Consider the following 20693-nt stretch of genomic DNA (forward strand, 5'->3'; position numbering starts at 1 on the left):
AGGTCCTTTAGCTGTGATTAGGTTGCTGGATTTGGTGTTTCTCTTTCTTTTAATTTGCCTCCCCTACCAAAACCACCAGGCTCACTGCATATGGCTGCCTGTCTGTTGTTTATTATCTTTGCTACACTGTGGTTAGTGCTCACACATGATATTTCTTTGGTCTCAGTACAGACTGAGCGGGTTGTCCGCCCCTGGATCCAAAAAATGTAAACTATTTATAAATGAAAAATACTCTCCAGTTTGAAAGCACTGTGATGTCCCCTTTCCATCCAGCATGCACACATTTGTCTGTTCTCCTATAATCCCACTGATGTAAGTCCAGATTTCTAACAATTTATGGGACTGGGGGCCGTCTGGAGAAATTCTGATGGGACCTTGTGCTCATGGGGGAGAACACAAAGCAATAGTGATAAAAACTAATGGAAAAATGTTATTTGGCTGTGCTGCATTCAGTGCAGATATGGCCCCAAGCTCAGATAAACCTTCCTTCAGAGTTCAGGGATTCTTGATTTTGATTTTCCAGTTGGGCTCATCTCCATAATAAGCAACTCTTGAAAAACTGGGACAAAAACTTATTAGTGTGGCTTAAAATGGCCAGAGTGCTTTTTCTGGTACTCCTTGCAATTAAACTGTGTTTGATCTGTCTTGAGCATGTACTTAGTTTTATATTGAACTAAGAGCCTGTGTTTAGTCTCCTAGGGAAGAAAAGTAAGACAGGATTTAATAATATATAATGGGAGGCTGGGGTAAGTTTTCTGTGCCTGTTTGGACAGCAGGGCAGGAGGTGATGCTGGGTGGGCCAGGAGGGGATGGGCTGGACCAGAGGCTGAAACAGTCAAGCCCAGGGGCAGGAGAAGAGGGGTCTGTGAAGGAAATACAAGGTGTTTAATTGAGGAGCTTGTTAGCCAGCAGCTGATGGGTTGTTTTTGTAGAGAACTACAGGGGAACTTGAGCTGCACTGGTTTCCTGGTTGAAATGAATGCTGCTGGGTGAAGGAGCTCGTAGGAGCGAGGCATGTGGGGAGCAGAACCGTTCAAAAAATGCTCCCAAAAGAGCAGGAATTATTTTGATATATGGTGACATGGTTTTCCATGCAACCACAGTGATGGTAAATGAGGCAGGGCTGTCCTGCTTCCTGCTCAGATCTGGAAGATTAGAGAGGATAGCTGAAAAAACAGGTGGTATTTTTTGGGAGACTGTTTGCAGCATCCCACTGATTCATCATTCAAATACAAGTGGTGGAAACTTTCTCACTGCCAGTGTGTTCAGGCAGCCTTTGCCATGAACCTCAAATCAGTCAGTCTGTAAATGGTGCAAAACTTCAGTGCATAGAGGAGTAAAGCATAATGGGTGCAAATTCAGTATAGTTTCCAGGTTTTCTTTGGACACTCTTGGCACTGATGGTGGTAATTCTTTGTTCTGTAAAACCCAGTTGGTGGGAATATAGGGCTTGGGGTTTTAATTTGACTGTTTGGGAGCACTGAAACGTATTTGCATGTCTGTCCTGCACAAGACAGCACTTGCTGGAAAAGGCTGTTGCAGCCTGGCTGGGCCTGTGGAACAAAGCCTTTAATGTACTGATTGCATATTAATGGACAGCCAAGAAGAAGGGATGGTGCCAAGAAGCAGGGAGCAGGAAAGCCAACAATATCAGCACGAACTTTGCACTCTAGAAAGTGTGAAGTGATGTTGGTGAAAGAAGTTTACTGCACAAGTGGAACACTGTGGTCCTCTTTGATGCCCAAATTTCTGTGCTAGTAAACTGAGGAAAGATAATTGGCCAGTGGAGCTCGGTGGGTTCCTGTTAACCCATTCTGCACCCCTTGGAATGCTCCCCACTCCTGAGTGTGTTTTGGCGCTGTGGGTGCTTGCTCTGGAGTGTTTGACATGCTGTGTCTGACGTATGGAGCTGTAACACCTCTCGGAACACATGGGGTTACCATCCACATCTGGTTTGTATCACCTTTAGTGGTTTTATTGCAAGCCGTAGTGCTCCATCTGCGCCCTTTCCCTTGCCCAGTTCTGTCCCACAGCATCAGGAAAGTGAAATCCCAGCCTGGAAAAAGCTACAAAATAGGCTGGTGTATGAATTAATTAATATAATGGCTACTGATTGCAGTGTGCTTTTCCTGGTATTTGGCAGAAATTGGATATCTTGGCTCTTGCCTCTTCATTAGTCTGGTTTCCTAATCCCAAGCTCATTACCAAGTCCCTGGGATGTGGGTTTTGGGGTTTTTTTAGGGCTCCCCACCTGCTTGGAGGGGGAGGCTGGTCTCTGCAGAGCCTGAGCGCTGCTGTGGGCGATGCCGGTGGTGGCATTGTCCCCATGGAGTGCTCGGGGACAGACTGGCAGCTCTGTGTGGTGGTTTGTCGATTCTGACTGCCTGCTCCGCAGCTCCCTCCAGGAATGTGCAGTATTCAGCGTGGGGCCTTGGGTCCGCTGTGCAGCTGGGGACTTTTCCATCAGGAACATTGGGAGTATTTAAGATGATCTCGCAAATATTTTTGATTTTTTGGGGGTTTTTTTTGGCCCTGGGCCAATTTTTGCTTGTCTCTGATGCATAAAGTGGGTTTGAAAAAATGTTGTTTCTCTCTCTTCCCCCATTTAAACATTTCAGGAATGTCAAGTCTTGTCAGCCTTAGCTTTGCTGGAAAAAAAAAAAAAAAGGAAATCCCTTGAGGAGCTTGGGGATGTGTTTTATATGTGATCTCAAACCCTGAGGGGAAGGTACATGAGGAGGGAAAGAGCAGGTCATTAACAAAAGCTTCCTTTATCCCACATTTTAATGAGGCATTGCCATTAAATAGCAGCAACCGCACAAAAATTCAACCAACCAATTTAAATCGGTTTAAATCATGCTCTCGGTTTAAATCATGCTCTCAGTTTAAATCATGCTCTCGGTTTGCTGGTTCCCTGCTATGACCAGAGTTTTCCAAGAAAGATAAACCCCAAATTTGTAACATAAACCTGTTTGGTAACATGGACAGATTATGAGAAGACTTCTCATGGAATTTTTCTGCTGCAGTTACTTGTAATCTCAGTAACGTGCATGGAAATGGGCACAAGAAGTCTGGTTTCCTGAGGATTTGTGTCTCCAGGGCTGACTAAGATTTTAATTGACTTCTGCAGTGTGTTCCTGTTATCTCTGGATTGTATTTTATTATTGCCCTCCCTTCCCACCTTGGCTGTCTGTGGTGTATTTTAGGAGTGTGGGGGGCTCCTGTTTTCCTCAGTGATGGGCCCAGGCCATCCAAGGGCAAAGGTTTTGTGCTGCCCCTTGGCTGATCTCCCTCCCTTGCCTGCCCTTGGTTCTGCAGCCTGGCAGGAGCTCACTTACTCTTCCCAGCCCTCTGGTCTTGTCCCAGTTTTAGACTTATTTGGGAAGAGGACAGACATCCATGGCCTTGTTTCCTCTGTGAGCATGGCTACAAACAAGTTCCCCCCACTTATCATGAAAAAATGAGGAATGGGGATTTGGTGGCCTTGGTGCATTTACTCTCTGTTAGTGGAGCAGTGGGATGGATGCTCAGGGTTTCACAGAACCCCTCTCCTGTTTTCTGGGCATTTTTTTGTGGAAGGCTCCAATGGACACATGCCCACCCCAGCTTTCCTCCCGCTTTTCCCAATGCAAGGGCATCTGTGTGCTCTGTCACCACCAGCAGCTACCCCTTGGATGCTTTTGAGGGGCTGTTGGAGGTGGTGGGGAGTGTGCTGACCTCTCCGAGCTGACAGTTCCACCTCAATCCCGTGCCTGCTGCTCAGCTGGACTTTGGAGCTGAGCTCTGGATGGGGCAGGGGGAAATCCCGAAGAAGGAGGAAATGTTTGTTTAATTCCTGACGTGGTGTAAGGTTCAGAGCGAGCAGATTGTGAAACAGCGCGGACGGAGCAGGGAACGGTTTTCCCTGCGGTTTGCAGATAACATGTGTGGAGCAGGCAGCCAGCATGGGGCTGGGGGGGAAAGACAGTGAGGTTTATTTGTTTGTGTGGTTTGTTTTTAATTTAAATAACCTTTATAATTTCCCCTCCCTCTGAATAGTAAATGATTCCTTATTTATAAAGGCCTCCCCTTATTATTTGGCCTGAAATACAGGCTGCCCTCCAGCTTTTACGATTGGGATTAATTTTTAAGATGGGTACAGGCAGGGGGGCAGTTAGTGTGAGCCCCCTGTGTTTGCATTTCCTCTGCTGTTGGAGACTTTCAGCTTCTCTCCCTGCATAGCTGGGGCCAGCTGCCTGCTGCCCTTGCAGCTCTGGTGCTATAAATGAGGCAGCAGTGTGTTCCCAGCTGGAACGGGGCTGGATAATTGCTTTGGGCAGGTTTATGGTGGGGAGGTGCGAAGTGCCCCTGTCTGTCTGCCCCCCTGGAAGTGGGTCTGCAGATGGGCTGGGAGGCTGGTGTGGGAGAGGGGATATGGGGGCAGGGGGACCTGCTTAGGGAAAAAGTGATGTTATCTATCTCCACAGTCATGGAATCATTGAAATGACAGAAAGGCTTGGGTTGGAAAGGGCCTTAAAACCCATCTAGTTCCAGTCATTTTGGCCTGTGCAGGGATGCCACCCACTAGACCAGGTTGCTCAGGGTCCTGCCCATAGAATCATCCCTTCTCATAGGGATCCAAGTCACAGAGTGTGGGGCTCTGGTGCCCCTGCTGAGAGTGCTCAGGGAGTGCTTGGAGAAGGAAGCTGCACTGGGATGTCAGAGTGCATCTCTGGATTTCAGTGTGCATTTTACTTATTAAAGAGGAGGGGAAAAAAAAGGCATCTAAGGAGCCATTTGCCAGCTTATCGTAAGTATCCTAGGGATTTCACAGCAAAGTCCAGAGACTGTTGAAGCTGGCTGGGCATACCAGAAACTTTATGAAATAGTTGGATTTGATCAACACTTAATCACACTCAGGCTGCTTGGCTCAGTCTTGCTCACCCTCTCCCAATCCCACAGGAGGCAGGGGGTGCTGGGCTTGGCCTCGTGTCCCTGCTGTCAACTGCATGTGCGTGTGAGGTGGGTGATGGCACACGAGGACATCTGTCAGTGCCCAAGGTAACGTTTAGTGCCATAACGAGAGCAGTTGGGCTGCACCAGGTGATTGATGTCCCCTTAGTCAGGGCAGTGAATTGAAATGCTGTCAGCCCTCCTCGTCCATGGGGTGTGGAGTGTTGCAAGAGAGCTTTTTCAGGTAGCCTTGCAGAGATTTTCTGCAGTGGCTCGTTCAGGGGCTGTTGTGGTAAGGCTGTATTTATTTGGTGCTGTCCCACGTACTGCTGTTGCCCACAGGAGCTGCAGACACCCTGCAGTGTGTCTGTACCCAGTAGCAAGTGAAGGTAGATGGGTGAATTCACTGGGGGAAAGACCTTAATTGCCAATAAGTGTTTTGGGTGTTTGCTGTCCTAGAACCCCTTGCTAATGCTTCCTGTTGGTGCTGCTCATGTGAACAGCTTCCCCGCTCCTGGCTGTCCAGGCTTATGGTGTTTCCTAGGGACTTGTTCTCCTCGGGTTCAGAGGAGCTCTGTCTCTGCAGGCACACACACACACACGTTTCTCTTCACCCAAGTCCTTCCCAGCCTGGATTTGTACTGCTCTTGTGTCGCCTTATGGACCAGCATCCAGGTTCAGCGACAAGAGAGATGTTTGGTTCTTTGTGCTGAAAACCAGCTTGCTTTTTCCCTACAAGAACTAAGCAGAAAACTTCAGATATGGGTAGGAGTTTTCAATTTACAAAGTTATTAGTAAACAGAAATGGAACATTTTCAGCAGCAGCAACATTTTTCAAAAGTTTGCCTAGGAGCAGTTTATTGCTTTAGCAAATAGGTGGATAACACAAGCCTGGAGGTGTATGATGGTTAATGTGTAACCATTAAATAGACTTATTTGGGCACCTTTTATGGGTTTAATGGTAGAAGCAATTAAAGCTTATAAACCTGTGGAGGGTGTTTTTTATGTGGAGCAAAATGAGAACCTTTATCCCAGTGAAGGTGTTCATGGAAAAGGTACAGTTTATGTAATTGTATTCACGTGACTTGACGTAAGCATGGGGCTGCAGGAAAAGAAACAACCTACTAGAGCTAATTCCCAAGGCTGATTGCAATATTCCTGTGTATTGGCCTCCCTCCCAGTGGCTGTTTCAGTATATTGAATTCAGTGTCATTCCATGGGGGGCATTTTACTGTGAGCCTCCCTTGCTCTAGACTGATTTTTTGGCTCTCTTCCCTATGGGTGTGTTTTTTTTATATGTCTTGGAGCAACTTTGGTGGTGGTGTCAAATTTGCTGAAAAAAGAGAATGAAATGGTTTCCTGCTGGCTAATGTGATCAAGCAGAATTCTGTAGCTCTTGAAGCTCTGTCCCGGTTAAAGCAATTACACAGGACCCAAGCTTTGTGGGGATATGGAAAAGCCTTGGTTTCTTCTTAGATTTTTTTTTCTTCCCCAATACAGTGTATTTCATGGAAAGTGAAGACTGAATTAGATGTTGGGGATTCAGTAGGGGTGTGTGTGTATATAGCTGTGTATGTATATGTATATATGTATGTATAAAGCCGAAGTTCTTCCTTTTCAGCTAAAAGAAATGAAGGCTGAAAACCTTGTTTCCTGTATTTGCAGCAGCACCTTTTCTACTCTGGAGCATGTGGATGGTGGGGGAGAAAGGATGGAGGGCAGCTTGGCTCAGGTTGTGGAATTGCATGATTGCAGAGCTCCAGGCTAATACTGACACCAGGTTTCTTGGCAGATGTGCCGTTCCTGAAATGCCTTGGGCGCAAAAGATCCTTCCCTGGTGTTTGCTGCAGCCCCTCCTGGGGTGGTGGAGGTGGTGAGTAAAGGGAGAGAAGCTCAGTGAGTGTTGGTGATGGATGCTAAAAGAGGTTTCACTCAGAAATACTCCAGTATCATATTATGAGATCTCTAACAACTGGATGGATGGTCTGGCAGATGTAGAGGGGGATGGGTCACCTTTGGTATGTCAGCACTGCCAGCCTGGCACAGGTCTGAATGCAGGGCACGCAGGCATCTGCTCTGCTTTTTGCACCACATCTTTAAAAAACAAAATAAAAACCAATTGCTGGCCACAGAAGGGGAAAACTGTAAAACTCTGTTCTCTATCAGCAGTTGGCTGCCTGGGCTTTGTGCTGTGGCAAGGGTGAGCATGTGTGAGATAACCTGCTTTCTCTGCTGCAGTTCTAGAGAATACACCAGAGGATTGTTAACATCAGCCAGATACCTCTGTGGTGTGGCTCTGTAGTGCAGTCTGGACAAAAGGTTAAATTGGGCAGTCATTTTTGCAGTTATTTCCTATACAACACCCTGGAGAAAGTTCAGTATCACTTAGTTAACTTTTGCAGAGCCATTTCCTGTAGGTTTTGTTAGAGAAAAGCAAGATTATGTGTTTCCAGTTGCAGTAGAGTTTATTTTCCCCTATAAAATGCACTGCAATTTATTTTTACACAGTTTTGATTGGTTTGCAAAGACTTGGAGGGTTTGGAAGATCTGGAAAGATTTTTTATTTCATACCTCACTTGCTGTGACAAATTGAGGAAAATGTGTTTTTTAATGTGGCATTGCTGAAGTCTGGCCCAGCTGGGAACAGGGAGTGTGCACAGCATGTGCTCCCACACTGCCCGTCTGACCCAGAGTCCTGCTCCTGGCAGTGCCCAGTTTTGGGAAGCACTGAGGAAGGTTTTCCCCTTCAGGCAGGTCACAGCTTGGCAGTTTGCTGCAGCAATCTGCTCTTCATGGCTGCACAGATGTGGTGATGACTTGCACAGGAGTTCCTTTCCTGTGGTTTTTCAGCCAGGTGAGGTGCTGTCACCCTCTGGTCTCCTTGGGTTTGTCCGCTTTAACCTCTCCCATGTCCCCTCTTGTGGGGTGCTTTGGCTTCTCCATCATGGTTCATCTCAGGATTTCTTCATCTTTGCATGTCAATTGCTGCACTTTTTTCCCATTGCTGTGTGTGCTTAGAGCAGCAGTGCTTTCCACAAGCCCTAACTATTCTTTCTCTGATTTCCTTGAAATGGTGACATTTCTTATTATTCTCTTCATAGAGATTAATCTGTCTACTCTCAAAAGGACGTGGTTTGAATTTTCCAAGCAGTGAGTGCACCTGTGTCCCTCACTGTGCAATAACAAACCTTGCAAGCACCTTCTGCATTCATGTTTCCCAAATAATCATATTTTGGAGCAGGAGTTGGTGGGAAGCCAAGGAGCCCTGTGAGAACTGCAGGTCGTGTAGTGAATGGTGAGCCCCTGGCACGGTGCCTGGGCTTGCAAGGACCACTTGGAAGAGGGAAAGGGTATTTGTGTTCCTGGCAAAATTGCAAGCATTAGCTTTCTATTTTCAGGGCAGCCAGGTGGCCACCCACATGGAGTTTCATTATTAGACTTCTAAAAAATACTTTTAGAGGCCATTAGGTAAGTTTAAGATGGCATCTATTTTGGATTATGCCCAGGTGAGATGGGCTCAAAGCAAGAGGGAAGGACCGGCCTGCCTTTTAACATCTTCCTGCAGAATTTGTTGCTTGACTGCAGCATCCATTTGGATGAAGGGGTTCCCTGTCCTTGGAGCTGGGACTGGAGCTCCTGTGACACATATACATCCTCTGGTGAGCAGAAATGAAGATAAGTTATGCAAAAAATCTTATCTGAAATGCCAACTGGAGCAGTATGATTCCAGTAATAATAGTTAAAAGAAGAAATTAGTTTATCAAGTACCTTCTGAATCCAGCAATTTTGCAAGAGAGTGAGTGGGTTCTTAATTGTTTCCCATAGCAAAAGAATAGGGACGTGTTCCCCTCCCCATGCCTCTGCAACATGGAAAGGATAAAAACCTATAGAAGGGAAAGTTTGTTCTTGGACTGAACCGTAAACATCTACATTCCCTTTGAATTAGCTGTGATGCTTTTAGCTGAGAAACTGTGCAAATCTGAGGGAGTTCATTGAATAATAAATCAAGGCATCCATCCAGCAAAGTACATCATAGCCCTTTGAAGTAGATGAAAAAATACCTTTCTGATCTGAAAGAGAATTGTGTGCTCAGCTTTGGTGCCTGACTGATGCTAATGCAGGGTTTGAGCTCAGCTCCAGTGCCCCCAACACAGAGGTGGGGAGCAGGAGCAAATGAGCAGCTGCTTCCCCTCGGCTCTGCCTGGAGCCCTGTTTGCCCAGGGCTCCTGAAAGGTTAAGAGACCTGAAGAGCAAAATCTGCAGCTACTGGCAACAAGGACTGACTTTTAATTCTGCAAAGTTATGAGATACTGGACTTGAAAAAGGAAAGCTCATTTGAAGAACTTTCTAAAATTTAATTGCCTATAACTTTTTTTCCTTCTGAGGCTTTCTGCAGTCTGAGTTGCACTAATACAGAAATCTGGCTTTGTAAGTGGAAGGAGCTGAAAAACAGCACCAATAAAAACTGTAAAGCTCTCAAAGATTTTTAAAATAGTGCTTCTGTAAAAGATGTGACATTATATGCTGGGGCAGAGCGCAATAAAGATTTTTTTTTACCAGCACTCTTCACAACTTAGTCGTAAGTTGTACAGCTGTCCCAAATTCCCCTGATAAAGCTTTTCTAGCTGTGTACATCACTGTAATTGTAATGCCTCATGCATACATGCATGGATACATGTTTGTGTTTAAACTGCCTTTGTGTCTGTAAATGCACATGGTGAAAGTCATGTACATGTGCAAGTTATTTAAGCATGAATGTACCCATGTGAGATTCTGCTGTATATAAGGAATGTGAAGGCTGGCATGTAAAGCAGCAGTAGGTTAATTGTTCTCTCAATGACTTTGTTGCATTCTCTGGGCAGAGACATGGGGTTCAGCTCCATCTGCTTTGACATTGTTGCTGTCCCAGTGGCAAAAACCAATACAGGAGTTACGCCAAAAAGTCTGAATGCTTGTCCTGACAGCTGACTCTGATGTTAACATCGAGGTAGGAAAGTACTTTCTATAGAGCACACTCAACGCTCACACACACTCACATGCACACACAGTTACTCATGCACACTCACACTTTCATTACTCTTGATCTAGGTGGAAATGGCTTGTTTTAAAGGCAGCCTTTCTATCTTGGAAGGTCAAGTAAACCAAGTTGGAGGTCAGATAAAAGGGACAGAACATTTGCTTCTTGGTGTATCTATTTCTGTAATTTTATCAGTGTATGTGGTTTTATTTCTAGCATTTTGTTCCCGGGGCTTCCTCTAAGGCTGAACAAATTGAATCAGTTGGATGTAGTACAGCTTCCAATTTGGGGTTAGAAATCCATTAAATTGCTTGGGGCTTTGTTGGCAGTACAAAAGTGCTTGGAGTGGAAGTGCATTATGATTGGCCATTGATTACTCGAAAGGAAAGGGGGTGGATGCTTGTGTAAACCACACGCCTCCAGCCAGGGTGGTCAGCTTAGGGGTTTTTTAGCTTAAAATCTTCAGGTTTTGCCCTTAAAGTGCTGTTCTTTATTACAGAGAAGAACTATTTTTAAACTGGAAATGGAGAGCTGTCTGCCATGTGTTCCTCACACCTCTGGGGAATTAGAGCTGGCCCTGCAGCACGCAGCGCTGCCAGCCATAGCCAGCCCATGGGTACTAGTCCTTGAGATGGTTTGAGGTTATATACAGCATTCCTTTCCACACACAAGATGTTTGGATTTGGCCAACCTCTCAGTTTCAGCCCATGGCATTGGAAAGTGCCAGGAACGTCCTTGTTCCAGTAGATTTCAAACTGAGTGAGTTTATGGTGGGCATAGCAAGGAGTCCAGTGCAGTAATTCCACTCGGACTGCTGCTGGGATCAGAGAGGGCTTTATTTGCACCATGCAAAGCTGCAGAGTTGTCTGGGGTTTCTGTGAGGCCAGAGTCACGGCTGCCAGGTGGGAAGAGAGGAGTAGAGGCAGGAGAGATGACCACTGCCTCTGTCCTGGCAGGTCCAGCTGGGTGGGCTGTGCTGGCTCTGGTCCCTTGGCCCCTTAAACTTAGCAGCACATCTAACGAGGCAGAGCTTCAGGTCTGTGTTATCTGCTGAGAGTTTTCCTGGATGACAGCACAGCAGATGCACTGGGTGCTTGGGGAGGAGCAGTCACCAGTGAAACAGCCGTGTATTGTGGCCAGCCAGGTGGAGACCAGGACAGCAGTGGTTCTTTCTGGGAAAGGCTTCTAGAAACACTTCGGTACCATCACTGTGTGAGAGCAGGAGGTGGTGCAGCCCCTTTGTGTGGGTGAAAAGCAGCATCAAGTGCAGGAGAAGCCGGAGCAAGCCTGGAGTGCGGGAAAAATCTGCACACTGTTTTTTAAAGACTTTTCCCCCAACTCTTTGCTTGACTAGTTTTAACCAGTGCACAAATAAGCAAGCATGTTTTTTGGGGGAGATCAGGCCTTCCTGATTAACTATTAATAAGAGCCACGAGCAAGTGAAGCGCTGAGCAAACACAGTGGGAGAGGGTTGTGTGCCCTCTCCCCACCATTAATGATTGACTGGGCAGGGCTGTGCCAAGTCTCACTCATGGTGGGCTCTGCAAAGGGGTGATTCCAGCTGTGTGCTGAAATTTCTTCCTCAGGGCTTGGTGATCCCCCATCCTGGAATGCAGTACTGCATATGAGGTGCTGCTGGATAGTGGCAGCAAGAATGTTGTGCTGGGTTGTGCATTAACTAAATTATTATTTCTGATGAACAGTAGTGTTGGAGCAGTGGAAAAATATCATTTAGGCTGGTTAAGGTCTCTGAGCTTACCAGAAACACTTGCAGATGGGATTGAAACCACTTGAATCCCCAAAGACAGCAGAGCACATTACAATTCTGTGTTCTAGGAGAAAACTTGAAATACGGATTATTCAGTATTACTGAATGATTGACCTTGGAAGTTTTCTAAAATCATGGAAACTTTTGAACAGTGTTTGAGGAATTTCTGAGTTATCTCTCTCCTCTCTGCGCTCAACTTGTAAACCACAGCTGGATTTTGCAAAGTCATGTGGTGGGAGGGTTCGATTGCCAGCAGTCAAACATGCTGCTGTGGGTCTTCCCAAACATCTGAAAAAGCCAAAGGTTTAACATGGTTTATCTGCTGTGAGTACTTGTGAAGAATTGCACAACTTTCAGATGAAAATATTTGCTTTGCAAAAGGAGCCATTTTTGAAACTGTAAATAGCACTTAATGCTGATTTATCAGTGTAGCCTGTTATTGTTAATGGAGGCTGAGCAGCTCTAAGGTAGGTATGTATAGTAAATTATATAGTTAATCCTCAATAAATTGGTTTAATATGTTGAATACACAGTGGGGAACCTTAATTGAAAATGTTAGTAAAGAAGTCATGGCCTTTATTGATTTACCAAAGAAACACAGCAGTGATGGAAGCAGGAGCAATTTATTTGGTAAGTATTTTGTTTATGAGCTGGGCCATCCAGCTTTTGCTTCAGTGGTTTAAGACACAGTGTGCTTTGCTTTGTGGATGCAAAATCACCAAGAAAGAAATTTGCTATCAAATTAGAAAAAGGTGAGTTTGGTCATACACAGTTGAGCAACCAACTTGCAGGATTTTGGTTTTAAGATATGTCTTTCTCATGGCAGTAGTTAGCACTTTTTAATTAAAGCAATAAACCCAGAACAAACCCTATGGGTGTCAGGGCAGATGACGGGTGGAGTTTTATTTGTGGGTTAAAAATCCTTCCACATCCTGCTTTTCCTTCCAACTGCTTACCTGTCACACGTGGCAAAGCAAGATTGCTTTACGTGAAATTAAATACAGTTATTCTTATTTAGATGCTCATGCCCCCTTTGAAATGTGTTTTTGCTTTGATGCAATCCTTGGAGCTGATGCCTCAGTGTTCTGGAGAGGATCAGTCTCCTTCAGGCAGTGCAGCTTAATAAAAGAGGCAAATATAGAGAAAGATTGCTGCAATTAAATCCTGCCTGCCCTAACCCTTGCAGCATCCCCTGTTCCCTGCATACAATGCTGCCTTTGACTGGGCTGTCTTGTTGGGAGCAGAGGAACGTGTGACCCTAACCAGGAGGGTTTGTGGCCTCGGTGGCTTTAGGCTGTGTGCCCGTGGCTAATGCTCTTCTCAGAAGCAGAGAAAGCATTGTTGGATACCTTGTCATTCGTGCTTCCTTTGCCCTGCCATCCTCTGTTGGTTTGAGTCCCTGTGTAGCTGCTGGTGAGGGCTGTACATGCGCCAGCCACGAGTGCTGCTGGGACTGGGGGGGTCTCACTGCAGGAACAGGGGCTCACAGTCCTACCCCTGCCACTGAGACCACTGGATGACTTTCAAATTACTTCACTTATTGAAATCTCACTTCACTTTTTTTGGAACATGGAGCAATTGAAATACTGAGAAAACTCTTGCTGAGTGGGCCAGGATCAAGCTCTGGTGAAATGAGTATCCTCATGTCTCTTCTGATGGTGCAGAGTCATAGTATGAGGTCCATGAGTACCTGAGCTACCCAGGTGCTTTGTACATGTGTTGTGGAGTATTTGCATATATGTGTGATTATGTAGATTAAGTTACATCTAAGCCTTCTGCCTTATGAAATAAAATAGGGGTGTTTGGAGGAGATGATCTTCCAAGAAAAATAAAAGAAAAAAGCAGACAAAAACTCAACTTGAGTTTTGCTAAGATTATTAAAATAGGAGGAAATGGGATCCTAGATTTTGTCAAAACACATTTGTGTAAGCCAAACAGGGCCTAAAATAACCTGACACTGCCCTGTTGAAAGAGACAAATAAGCTTGTAAAAATTCTTGTTGTGGGAGATGTGGAAGCCCCAGCAGCAGTTCAGTGTTACCCAGTGCTCCTGCAGAGGACTCCTGCCCTTCCTCAGCCCTGAGAGTGTGGCTGCTCATCCTGTGCTGCCTGTTGGAGTCTGTCAGTCCACAATGATAGAGATATTTACGTTTACAGTCCTGTGTGAGCTGACCAGCTGTGGTGGGTGCTCACCAGGCACCTCTCTGCCAGATATGTGCTCTCTCTACACCCAAAGTTGTGAGTGCAGAGTGGCAGAGCAGGAGGAAGGGTCAAGGTTGAAAGTGTGTCCCTGAAAGTTACTTGAAGGTAAGATAATTCCCAAATTTCTTGAACCATACCAACCACATGCTAAATTAAATTGTAGTCTGGCACAATGCTTCTCAGTGATGTGGTTTTAATTAGTATTCTTTGCATTAATGGCTGCACGCATCCTCTGGAATCGGCATGGTATCAATTCTTTGGGGATCATGCTACAGGAATTTCCTTTAGATGGTATCGTTGGTTGTGACTGAGAGTGATTCATGGTGCAGTTTTCTTGGTGTCTGGATGACCTCTCAAAGTTTGTCTTCACTGTCAAATTAGTTCATATTATGGCTTGAGGGCTGCCCTTAAGTTGACGCCCTCCTGCACATAAAGCCCCTTATATGAGCAGGCTGTTAACCCAAGCCAATATGATGCTGCTGCTGCTGCTATTTTGAACAAGGACATAAGTAAAGCCTGAGTGAGCACATCAGCTGAGCCACTAACAGATCCTCTCAGTGGTGGGGCACAGCTTCACCCATGTGGGTGCTGTGTGGCCTCCCTGTGTCCTGCAGAGTCCCCTTCTCTCCAAAGCACTTAGAGCAGCAATCTGAGACATTCACCTCTCTGGTGCCCTGTGTTTACCTTCTAGGAGGTAGCTCTTTCCCATGCTTGGTGTGGGCCATTTCTGTGCTCCATTTTGGAGTCTCTTGTAAGCGGGATGCTTTGTACTTGTAGGCAGCACACTGTACTCGGAGTACCCTGTAACAGAAATCAAGGGGCTCAGCTTGGGGCACAGTGGCTGAAAAGCTGCCTGGTGGAAAAGGACCAGGAGGTGCTGGTTGACAGCTGTCTGAACATGAGCTAGCGAGTGCCCAGGTGACCAATGAGGCCAGTGGCACATTGGCTTGTACCAACAATAGTGTGGCCTGCAGGACCGGGCCAGTGATCACCTTCCCGCTCTCAGCACTGGCCAGGCCACACAATGAATCCTAGGTTCAGTTCTGGGCCCCTCACTACAGGACACACATTGAGGTCCTGGAGCATGTCCAGAGAAGGGCAGTGGAGATGGGGAAGGGACTGGAGCACAGGTCTGATGAGAAGAGGCTGCAGTAGCTGTTTGGCTGCTTCTTGCCTCATGGGAGTAGAATTTGGACCTGTCCTGTGCACAGGAATCAAAAATGGACTAAAGCTACTTCTTTCTGTCCTGACAGTCCATACAACCACCTGAATCCATGCAGTTGCTTTGATGGCTTTGTGCTTCAGCATTAATGCTGACCTGTCACTGCTAACGAGGACTCTGCCATCTCTCTGGCACCTCACAAGCTTGTTTAAAAGAGACATTTGAGTGTGCTTTCTTCCTGCTCAGCTGTACACTTGTAGCATGGGCAGTGTGCTCCCTCTCTTGCTCCCCTGGCCCCCATCCCCAGGCTAATTCAGCTGCAGCCATGCTTTTCATACCCACTCAAGTGTGCATGGGGCCTCCATTCCAGCGCTGTAAAGCCATCTACAAACATGTGGGAAGAGGATGGTGCCTATTCAGTAAGCTGCAGACTAGGCAGCTATCTTTCAACAGATGAGCCAGAAGAATTTCTACTGCAGGGCTCAATTGTTCTGGGCCCTCGGCTCCCTTTTGTGCAGGAGCAATGAAAAGTTGTGTTATGACAACGGTTGACAAAGTGTTTAATGAAAGCCACAGTTGGCAGTGACAGAATTTCAAGCCATCCTCCTTTTCTCCAATGGCTGTCATCAAAAGGTGCAGAAACACTTTTGACATAATCTTCTGCACTGACAGATAAATGGTTTTGACGTAAGGGTTGGAAACCTTCACCTTGCTGAACAGAATTCAGCCGTCGTCGTGGTGAGCAGAGACCAGGAACCATGTATGTCTCTGTTCCTTTGTCTGGAGAGCCAGACAGGCACCTCTGTTTTCAACAGAGGTAGCTTTTCTCTACACTGGTCAAGGTCCCAAAGCAGAGCCAAAACTTGTACATGAATTTGTGGTCTACCTTGCACCTTGCCCAGTGGGGCAAGGTTGGCTTCTCACAGGTCAAAGAACTGACTGATCCCTCCTCACTGGCAAGAGGACTCCTTCTGTGACAGCATTATTTCTTTTGGGAGGTAGTTTGAATATACCAGTTACTTAACAATTTCATTTCAGTGTCTGCAGTGTTCAGTGATCCACAGTGCCACTTTCACAATGCCAGCTGAAGGCAAACACTGCTTTCTTATTTAGAGACTGGAATGGCTGAAAAGACAGAACAGGGCCCTTCCCACATTGATTTAACAGGCTCTCAGTTCCTGATCATGGGCATCTTAGTGACAGGAGGGGAAAACCCTACATTGTTGGATTAGCCAATACAAGGAAGACTTGAAGTGTGTAATGGATAAATAATATGCAGAGCACTTCTCATGCCAGTAAGTCAGAATAAAGTTTAAAAACATCCACCACCTTTCCCTGTTCAATAGAAGCTGATACGAAAAAACCAATCTGAATGTTAGGGGTCGCTCAGGTTCGTGGTTCTGCTCTTTCTCTTCTGCCAGCTGTAAACTCTAACCTTCGTAGGATGCGTCCCTGAACTCGCAGCCCAGGCTCTTGTCCTGAATTCCTGTTAATTGAATTCTGTTTCCTTTTCACAGTTGCCTTGGAGGGATCAAAATATCCTTCCATGAGTAATTGAACAGAAACATGTACCTATGCAGAGAAGCAGGCTCAGGGCACTGGGCAGTTTGTGGGCAGTCCCACATTTGGGCTCAGCTAACCTCATGTGCAGGTGCCAGGAAATGGGCCGAACGCACCCCAAAGTCATGGGCTCTTGGAACTGGCATAAAACACTGTAGGTGATGCTTTATAAACTGTGGCTTTGAAGAGATGCCCAGGATGAGAGAGAGCTCAGATGGTAGGGCAAGTGCTGATTTGGGAAAGGGCAGGGTTTTGATGTTGGGAGTTGATGGCTCTCTTTCTTTGAGGAAGACATTTTGGAAACCTGATGGCAGAAGCATTTGTTCAGTGATCATTGGGTGACTGTGTGGCATCATCCCAAGGGGCTCCTCAAGAAGGAATGCATTCTGTGCTACAGAGGAACAGTAAATGTGACAGCTTTCACTGATAAGACAGCTGTGCCCCTAGGCTTGGCATCTCCAGTCAGCCTGCACTGCTGGTCTGCTCAGCTCAGAGAGGCCAAACTGGTGGGGACATTAAAGCCCCTACAGTGCTTCGTTCACTGCTGGACATTTGGGACCCACGCTTAGGGGTGGGAGACCATCGTGTGCACCCATGACCTCAAGTTTTGAGTTCCCTTATTTATTTGCATTACTGGAGCCCATCCAAGATTGAGGCCTCATTTCATCAGCATCGGGCAAACCAAGACAATACCTACCTCAATTTTATTTACAGTCTAAATAGACAAGACAGACAAAGGGTGGCTGTGGAAACAAAAGCTCTGGAGAGGTGATGTGACATGACCCGGTCACACAGCAGGAGATTAAGAGAGCCAGGAATAGACAGAGGTTTCCTGACTCCCAGTCCCAATGATCTATCTATTGGAGCACGTTAATTCTTTCTCTCACTTAAATGCTGTGACTGGCATGCCAAATACTGCCTAGTGAGGGGATCAGAGTTCTGGGAAACACATCCTTTCATTGCTAATGCTTCAGGCTAGAAATTCTTGGTATTTTAATATAAGTTAACATACAGCTAGTGTTGGAAACTCAGTAAACTTTTTTTTGGCATATCTATGTAATTTCAAGTCTCCTGTTTATTTTGTACTGACTGTATTTCTAGCTTTCATTTCCCCACTGATTTTTGAACAGTGTATTGTCCGTTTAGTGAGGATACTTGGTGGTTGGAGTGAGTAGTGTTGGGAGAACTGAAGACTTTGGCATGCAAAAAGATGGAGTTCACCTGCATTTCTGCAGCAAGTATTGGAAAGTCTTTATGTTGCTGGAGCAACAAAATTTGTCTGTGCTATCAGAAGAGGCAGCTACTTGTGCAGTGACTTGGATGTTCAGATGTCCTGAATGGCAGCAACAATAATCAGAAAGTCACTTTGGGTGACATTAAACTGTGGCCGTGAAATCCTTTAATTTATGAAGATCTTTGTTTTTTCACTTGTGAACTTCAGAGGTTCACGTCAGTGTCACTCAGTGCTTGAGCACAGGCTAAGCCAGGGATCTGGTCCCTCTGGCAAGTGTAGGGATGATTAGTTTTGGTGCATGTGTTCTTGTTTCTTGCTTCATAAAATAGCCTCTTAGCCTATTGCAGAGGAATGTGTTGAGGAGAAATATGTTACCTTAAAAAATGTAAAGATTGGCTGCAGTAGAAGGCACAGAAATACATGAAAACGGATTCATGCATGGTCATGTCTGCCTCTATTTCCCCCTTATAGTTTGTCACTCATATTTCTGTGTCGGCATTATTGTGCTGAGCCTGTAGGACATTACCTGTTGTATTTTCTCTTTTTGCCTGTAGATCAGGCAGGGACAAGCTCCAACCTGATCTTACTGTGTGGGTTTTTTTTAAAAAAAAGTAGTAATATAATCTGTGGGCAAATTGCACTTTAATTCGTAATTGTGCTATGAATATGGACTTGGCTTTCAAACACACTCCGAGTTTAAACTGCAGTTTGACTTTTATTTAGATAAATGCCTTTGAGTTCATAGTGAAACGGGTATCTGCTGTAGGCTGGTATTGATTTAAAGGTCTCTTGAGTGTTTTAAAAGACAGTAGGGGCTTACAGGACAGCATATTTTAAACTGAGATGCTTGGTTAAGTTTTACACTCCTGTATAGCTTCAGTTCTAGGCTCTGTTAAGAGCCAGCCTGTGTTGTTGATTTGTAGAGCATTCTTCCACAGCAGGTATTGGCAAAAATTTGAACATTTTGGGCAAGATGTAAGGAGCTGCCTTCAGAGCTGGCTGCTCTGAAATGATGGTGAATGGTGTGATGTGAGAGCCATCAAATGATTCCCTCGTGCAGGGGAATGCTTTGAGGACTTCCCATAAATGCATTACAAGAGGGCAGGTGATCAATATCTGCTTTTTAGCTTGAAAGAGGTGTTTATCACTTCCTGCTAGTCATGCAGAGTTGGTAAGCTTTGTAGTCTTTCAAGTCTCGGTATTTGTAAGGCTGCCGTGAGCCTGGATTTCTCCTTGTTTTGCCACAGAATGCAGTGTGTTAGTGTGAGCACTTCAAGAGGCATTTTCCATCAATGCTCTTCTGGCAGCTGCCTTTTCTTTATGCTTGCCTCAGCTCTTGGGTCATGGAGCATTGGTAAAAGTTCTGTAGGTGCCTCGGTGATTTAGGTCCTGTTTACCTGTTTGGGTTCCAGACCTGCTTGCTTTCTGTGGGCACAGTTTTAAAGCAAAGAAAAACCCAAACCAGGGAAGATTGGCCAGTTTTCTAGTCAGACTGGCTTGGTGGTTTGAAAAAGCAGCTCAATGTTTGAGGGCTTATCTAAAATCAGGCCATGAATCTTTTGGGTTGTGTTCAGAGGTGCAGTAAGAGGGGTGTAACCTCCCTGCAGAGGAGGCAGGAGGGTTGATTTTTACCCAGGGTAATATCCTAGAGCAGGGTGTGGAGCAAAGTGAAATTAAAGAAGTCCCCCTCACAATTTCCTTACAATTTACTGTGGTTGTTTTTCTGCTACCACCCATCAATTTGCCTCCTCCCTCTTTAGATTACACACTAACAGAAACATGCCAGCACTGCATAGAGAATAGTAATTAAAGCACTTGTTACTTTCTGCACCATTAGTCACTTGGTCTTTATTCATCTGTGTTCTCCTGGTTAGTCCCTAGCTGCAGGTTCGACCTGTCCTGTGTGGTGTGCTGAGACTGCATATCTTGGAGGGAAGACTCTGCTGTTGCACAGTATGATGCTACAGCACAGCATGGCAAAGCTCTTGCTTGTGGTTTCTGGAGTTGGCACTTAATTTGCATTATTTTGCCTGTTTGCTGTCCCTAGCAATCCTTGCAGTGTGTTCCTGCCTGAAGCATGTTGAGCTCTGGATGTGTTTCCAATCAGGGATGTCCTGTGAGGCAGGTCTGCTCTCCCACCAGGCTGCTTTCAGATAATATGGCACAACCCATTTGTCACCCATCAGTGCTAGAATATGATTCAGATTAGATTTGGGCTGTTGGATAGTTGGAGAGCGTTGGCTGGGGTTGTTGAGGACCAAAGTGTGTACTACTGTGTGGCTTGCAAGCTGTATTCACTGATTAAATAAATATCACCGTTCAGTGATATACTAATTATATAATCTTGTTAGAAAATGTAGAATATATTTTATGTTGCACACAGTAAGTGTACAAACCTATATATGTAGTATTTCCTTTGTAACACACAGTGGTATAAAAAAATACTCCATGTGAATATAGCTATAAAATATTTAGTGGAAGGTTTGTTGATTGTTTCAGTTCAGACTTTAATTTGTCAGGAAATATCCTATTCATCTGTGATTAGTTTTGTGGTTGTGAATAACCAATAGTAGAATAATAAATGTAATTGTGTAATATGAAGACAAAACCACACTAATCTAATGCAAAAGAGGAAGAAGCTTGAGGAGAGCTAGATAACATTTTTGTCATGGAACTAAACTCACTAGTGTATTCAGCAGAAAAGTGCTGCTCTCCCGTTTAAGTTCTCTTTCGAAAAAAGCCAAAACCCAAACCCTCCAGTGCAATCCAGAATAATTAGGATGACTCTGTTTTGCTGAGCAGGGTGACTGCAGTTTGCT

At 45.4% G+C, this 20693-nt stretch overlaps 1 protein-coding gene across 1 annotated transcript in view; it reads left to right on the forward strand.

Moving 5' to 3' along the window:
• The window catches only part of LRIG1 (leucine rich repeats and immunoglobulin like domains 1), a gene marked incomplete at its 5' end in the record, with an annotated part of 90076 nt that overhangs the window by 15618 nt on the left and 53765 nt on the right, over nt 1-20693 (forward strand). The window lies entirely within an intron of this gene.

Source organism: Corvus hawaiiensis, chromosome 11 (genome assembly GCF_020740725.1).
Source record: "Corvus hawaiiensis isolate bCorHaw1 chromosome 11, bCorHaw1.pri.cur, whole genome shotgun sequence".
NCBI classification, from domain to species: Eukaryota; Metazoa; Chordata; class Aves; order Passeriformes; family Corvidae; genus Corvus; species Corvus hawaiiensis.